General features: G+C 40.4%; 1 long non-coding RNA gene across 1 annotated transcript; it reads left to right on the top strand.

The window, feature by feature from the left end:
• Positions 1 to 230: 230 nt before the first annotated feature.
• Positions 231 to 1926, top strand: LOC307215547. The gene is made up of 3 exons (XR_013838567.1): positions 231 to 313; positions 552 to 780; positions 1887 to 1926. It is a non-coding gene; the product is annotated as an uncharacterized lncRNA (long non-coding RNA).
• Positions 1927 to 6435: the final 4509 nt, after the last annotated feature.

The following is a 6435-nucleotide window of genomic DNA, read 5'->3' as shown; positions in this document are numbered from 1 at the left end:
GATAATTGGCATGATGTGATAGTAACTTACATGGACAATTAGCAAAAAAGACTAATTGATTAAAGGGCAAGGCCTGTTCATAAAATATTTGCAAAACTACTGGAATATTATCAGTGTATATACTCTTGCAGTAAAAGGGAAAATAGTCTGACACATTCAGAACTTCAGAGGTTTATCAGGCATTGTTTGGTGGCTTTGGCCTTAATATGTTTTCATCCTTTTTCTCATTAGGAAGTAAGAACAAGCTTTACCCCTCATGGGACTGTTCTAAAAGGCTTAGTATCCCCAAAGAGGCAGCTCTGAACAGCTTATGGTAATACTGTTTTTCTTTTTTTCTTTTAAAGCAACATAAAATAATTTAGCATTACACAGGGTATCACTTCATGTTGTAAATTTAAAAGCAACACATGTAGGCTCTTTCTTATGAGCCATTCAACACACGAACAAACACATTGTACCCATGTTCAATATAAAGTATGAATAACTGTCTCTGGCTTTGAAAGAAACTTGTTCTGCATAATGGCTTTTTCCATTCTCTTTTTTTGCAATAGCACTTTACTAAGAGAACATCTATAACCTGTTGTGGTTTATAACCCAGACGCCATGCATAGTGCAATGGAATCAGAGGAGGATTCGGCTCTGTTTCCATCCTTGGGTAAAGGACTGTTCAGATCATCCTTGAAACTCTCCTCTTGCTGCCATCCTCTAATTCTGAGGAGGAGTTTCCCATTGTACCCTTTGTCAAATTAGTCCCACAGGAATTAAAAGCTCGGGAATAAAGTTAGAACTCTTTATCAATCTCCCAGCTCCTCAAAGGAGGTAGAGTTCACTACAGTCCAGGCAAAGAATATAAGGCTTCTGTCAGAGCTAGGTACTTGCAAGGCAACAGTATTTTAGCAGAAGCCTGGGAACTCTCCAAGGTCCTGCTGGTACTCTGGTCTTGGCCTTTTGACAGGACATTGCTGTGCTCCCACTGTCAACCTTGAGCTCTTCTTAGAACATGACATAACCAAAGATGTTGGTGGTGAATTTGTGTATATTTTTTTAAAAAATACAATTGTTATTATAATATAAAAGGTATAAACTAATAAATAGTTTATTATAATAAATAGTTAATAAATAAAAGATATAATATAAAATGTATAATATAAAAGGTAAAAAGGTAAAGGGACCCCTGACCATTAGGTCCAGTCATGACTGACTCTGGGGTTGCGGCGCTCATCTCACTTTATTGGCCAAGGGAGCCGACGTACAGCTTCCGGGTCATGTGGCCAGCATGACTAAGCCACTTCTGGCGAACCAGAGCAGTGCACGGAAACACCGTTTACCTTCCCGCCGGAGCGGTACCTATTTATCTACTTGCACTCTGATGTGCTTTTGAACTGCTAGGTTGGCAGAAAATATAAAAGGTATAAACTAATAAAACGATACAATTTTTATTATAATATAAAAGGTATAAACTAATAAAAACAAGCATAGCCAGGTCTTAAAATGTCACAAACAAAAACCTCAAACAGCCTTAAAAGCATCCAAGGGACCATAAAAACATGGGAAAATAAAATAGTACTTGCCAGGCACTAAAAACAGGCCAGAGCAGGCACCAGTTGAGCCTTTCTGGGGAGAGCCTTTCACAACTGAGGTACTATCACTGAGAAGGCGCACTCTCTCTCATAGCCACCTAGTGGATTTCAGTTGGTGGTGATATTCGGCAAAAGTTTTCCAAACATGACTGCAGGGTTTGGGTAGGCATACAAGGGAGGAATCGGAATCAGAAGAATCTTTCTTTGCATCAGCCACTAGCCTTAGTTATAAAATAAAATACAAAGTATTGAAGCTGGAGGTAAAAACTTATTCTAATTGTCCCTGCTATTTTTTTTTTTTTGCAGTTTTTGCTGTCACCTGATTATCCTGATTTGCTAGAAGAAAGGACACAGAAGCAACATCCTACACCAAATCTGTAATTCAACAGAAGGGAGATTAGCCTCCAAGCGCAATGAAGCATTTGGAACACAGAATGGAACAGAAAAAAAATGCCTGAGGAACTTAAACTGAACAGCTTCTGCAGATCCAAGGTGAGCGCCTGTCCAAATCTGAGCCCCATATACATAATAACTGTGCTAGAGGTTTAGCTTTAAACACTTCAAGTGCTGGTGGTATGTGATTGCCACCTTTTGTATGGAAAAGGTGTGTCAGAATTTTTGCGCTTTGCAACATTTCCCCCTTTGTATAGTTCTGATGACCCTGTTGACTGAAAAACAAGGCTGAGGTATTTAAAGACTTTAACTTGTTCGATCAACTGATTATCCATATGCCATCTATGGGCCCTATAGTTTCCTTGTAATTCACAACCAGCTGTTCTCTTTGGTAGTATTCTGAGAATGCCCTCATCAATCTTTTTAGGCCCACTTTTGTTTGAGATAGAAGTACCGCATATCTGCGTATAGTAATAAAGATATGGCTTTTGTGGCCAATTTAGGGGCATGATGCTAAACTCTGGGCAAGGGAAGAAGTGATCCTTCTGGCCCCAAACCATTGAGAAACTTAAATGTTAAAACCAGCACTTTGAAATGAGCCTGGAAACAGATCTCAGTTCTGCTAAGATGGCTGCCATTCAGGGATGCTACTATCTTGAAGAATTCATGGGGCTTCTGGACTACCACTACTTTCCTATGTGACTATTTATACCCTAATTTCTTTATCTTTCCTATGTGAATATTTATACCAGGCATAAGCAAACTCGGCCCCCCAGATGTTTTTGGACTACAGCTCCCATCATCCCTAGCTAACAGGACCAGTGGTCAGGGGTGATGGGAATTGTAGTCCCAAAGCATCTGGAGGGCTGAGTTTGCCTATGCCTAATTTATACCCTAACTTCTTTACCTGTATATTTGTAAACAATGATATTAGGGGGGGGGGGAACCACAGCTTGTTGTTGCTCTCCTCTCACAAGGAGACTGACATTGGAGGACTGTCTTGGAACTTCCTCATCCTTAAGGATAGTATGAAACGGCTAATCCAGAACAGGCCATTGGTTACAAAGATTTGTTAAATCCAATGGAAGGCCTATGAGATCTCCAAATTTATTAAATGAAGCTGGTTCTTTTGTGTGTTTAGGAGAAAACATTGTAACTGAAGAGTATAGATGAGAGATTTGCAGTGTCTCGCTTGACTGGGTTGCTGAGTTATCACCAACTGACACATGGGAGTATCATGTTTGTGGGTCGACTTGTGAGGCTGAGTCTGGCAACCTGGAGCGAATGCAACCATCTGTTCCAGCATATTGTATTCTAAAAGAACTAAGAAATATGAAATAAAGCAATGCATTGGAGTAAAATGCAGAGCTTCCAAAGGCTTAACTGAAGGGTACATCACACTTAGTGTCGCTGCTTTTCACAGCAAATCTCCAGTCTTGGAGAATATCTCATCAGAGAGTGGGACAAAAAGAAAGAAATTCAATATAGTTTAGCATTACATCAAATCCCTTTCTATGCAGGTAAAAGCCGGTATATATCGAAAAGACATTGATCTAGACTCCTGCTGCATTGGACTTTATAAAAGGAGGGGAATAAGCTTTTCAGTCATGGTCACTGATTCTCTGCGTGAGGCTGGTAAGCAGCTCCTGGTAGCATCAGTGACCCATCCAATGACCCCCCCTGTCTCTGGACAGAAGCTCTCTACCTTGATGGAATATGCTTCAGTGATAAAGATAATGAAGCCAGTTTGGTTTTAGAGGGGAAGAGCAGGTGAGCAACATCTAATCTCCCTTCAGAGACAAGCCATTTATTTTATCCTCATGCAATCTGCCTTACATGTTGCAGCAAGAGCTGCTAATGATGAGATTGTTATTGGGCAGCAGCTGGAACCCTAGGAAAGTAACAGTTTATTGGTAACCTATAGGAAATTTCTCCTAATAAATATTTTGCCATTGAAGATTCTGGGTCTTTGTGTGAATGCTAGGGAGAAAAGGCAGAAAGCTATAAGATGAAGCATTAAGCACCTTATTAGAAAACATGCCCCTCCTGCAACTTCAGTCCTTTTTCTTATTAGTTTCTGGAGTAGGGGCACTTGCTTGACCAGCATTTTCATTCTAACAAGACTTTTTTATATACGAAGTCAGCTTATTGTTACATTTCCCTTGTTAAAGTCTTCAGACGTATTTTAACATCGTTTTATATATATAGACTACCCGCTAAGGATCCAAAATCATTCTACTTTATGCTTAAAATCTATTATGTCTGCATTTTGTATTTGCAGAACATTACTTCAAAACCTCTAAGTCTATTATCCTTTTCCTTGACAAAGAAATTACTATTGTATATTCCATCTTGACTGTGTCCTGGTGACCCCTTAATAAAATGTATTTTCTAATAGATAATAATAAAAAAGTATACCTTCCTTCATCAGAATATCTCAGGGTGGTTCACAGCAGAAAAATACAAAATAAAATAATAATTATTTATTAGATTTATATATCACCCTTCATCCAAAGATCTCGGGGCAGTGCACAAATAAATAATAAAAACAGAAACAACAATACACCCCCTCCCCACCAACACATTAAAAAGGCTGTGGGATATTTATCTTCCCAAAACACAAAATACTTAATAAAAAACAAAACAAACCTATAACAGCCCCTCTCCCACCAACACATTTGAGGTTAATCAGCCAAAAGTCTGATTGAAGAGGAATGATTTCACCTGGTGCCAAAAGATGTATAATGAAGGTACCTGGTGAGCCTCCCTGGGGAGAGTATTCTGCAAATGGGGAGCCGCTGCAGAAAAGGCCTGTTTTTTATTCTTTATTTATTGAATTTATATACCGCCCTATATCTGCAGGTCTCAGGGCGGTTCTTGTATTGTCATCCTGTGGACCTCTCATGGAGGCAGCACACGAAGAAGTGCCTCAGGCGATGATCACAGAGTCCAAGTTGCTTCATATGGGGAAAGGAGGTTCTTTAGCTCTTTTAAGTTAGCACACACACAAAAGAAGCAGGACATGACATGACAAAACCTGGAAAGGTTATGTTCTGCTTTGAGGGAAAGTCTCTGCAGTGGCAGGGCCTAGCTTCAGTGGCATTCTGGAGAGTTCCATGCAGGACTTGGGAAGGGGATTCCACAAGAGCAGAGATCCATTGTTGTTTCATCAGCAGTCATCCTAACTTAAAAAGGAGCTGCAGCTCTGTCTCTCTCAGTAGCCAGCTCCACCTTCTGTGGTATACAGTGGTACCTCGGGTTACAGACGCTTCAGGTTACAGACGCTTCAGGTTACAGACTCCGCTAACCCAGAAATAGTACCTCGGGTTAAGAACTTTGCTTCAGGATGAGAGCAGAAATCGTGCAGCGGCAGCGGGAGGCCCCATTAGCTAAAGTGGTACCTCAGGTTAAGAACAGTTTCAGGTTAAGAACGGACCTCCAGACGAATTAAGTTCTTAACCCGAGGTACCACTGTGCATCAGTTAAAGGGGCCCAGCCCACTTTAACAGTCACCAACTCTGGTAGGATGAGAGAGGCTGTGGTTCCACTAAGGCTTCTAAGTCCTTGGAGTCAGAGAAGAGCAAAGTGGATTCTTGGAGTCAGAGAGGAACGGGCACACTGGCTTTTCTTCTATAATTGCTTCCAGTTTAGTATGTACATTGGGAGTTGTCTCTGAGGGCAACTGCCTCTCCCAGACTGAATCCACACCCATGGCTGTTCTTAATAGGTGGGTGGGAAATCTTGGTTTCTGTTTGCTTTTCTGTTACTTTGAAGCATGCTATTTTCAATGGATATCATCTGGTTTTCATCTTCTTCATGAATATTCAAATGTAGGGGGAGCTATTTTGGTGCAGTAGCGGAATATTTAGCTGGAATATTAGGACTCCAAATTCAAATCCCCAGTCATTGCATTCTCCATCTCTGACCCTTGCCTCTTTTTCAGGGACAACAGTGCATAACTGAAATTGAAACAGTAAACTGCTTGAGGACTAATGCAAGATTATAAACAACTATTAAAACTTGTTCCTTTTCCCCAAATAATTTGTGATTGTGTGTGTATCCACAAATCTACAAGGAGATACACTAAAGAGATAGCAGAAGGCTATGTTGTATATATCATATATATCATGCCATATTATATTAGCATTAGATAGTTACGAGAATGTTGACTTCCATTTTTGTTGACTAGTTAGTTATGTTAGGGAAGGGAAGGAACTGTCAAATTCATTGGCTAGTTTTCATTATGCAACATCTGAATTCTCTGGCTAGATCTCAATCTCTACAAGGAATGGGCTGAGTTTGATTTTTACCTCCCTGACACTCCCTAGGTCCCTGAGGGTTCCAATAACAAACCCCAGGATGTTGTAAATAAGCCTACGGATTAACCAGCTTCTTGCTATTCATGTTCCAGCACATCCCAAGGAAAAAAAAAAGGACTACACCGGGGGCCTGCTTCACCCTA

Source organism: Podarcis cretensis, assembly GCF_951804945.1.
Source record: "Podarcis cretensis genome assembly, chromosome: 4".
Lineage (NCBI taxonomy): Eukaryota > Metazoa > Chordata > Lepidosauria > Squamata > Lacertidae > Podarcis > Podarcis cretensis.
This window is presented reverse-complemented; position numbering and strand designations above follow the sequence as displayed.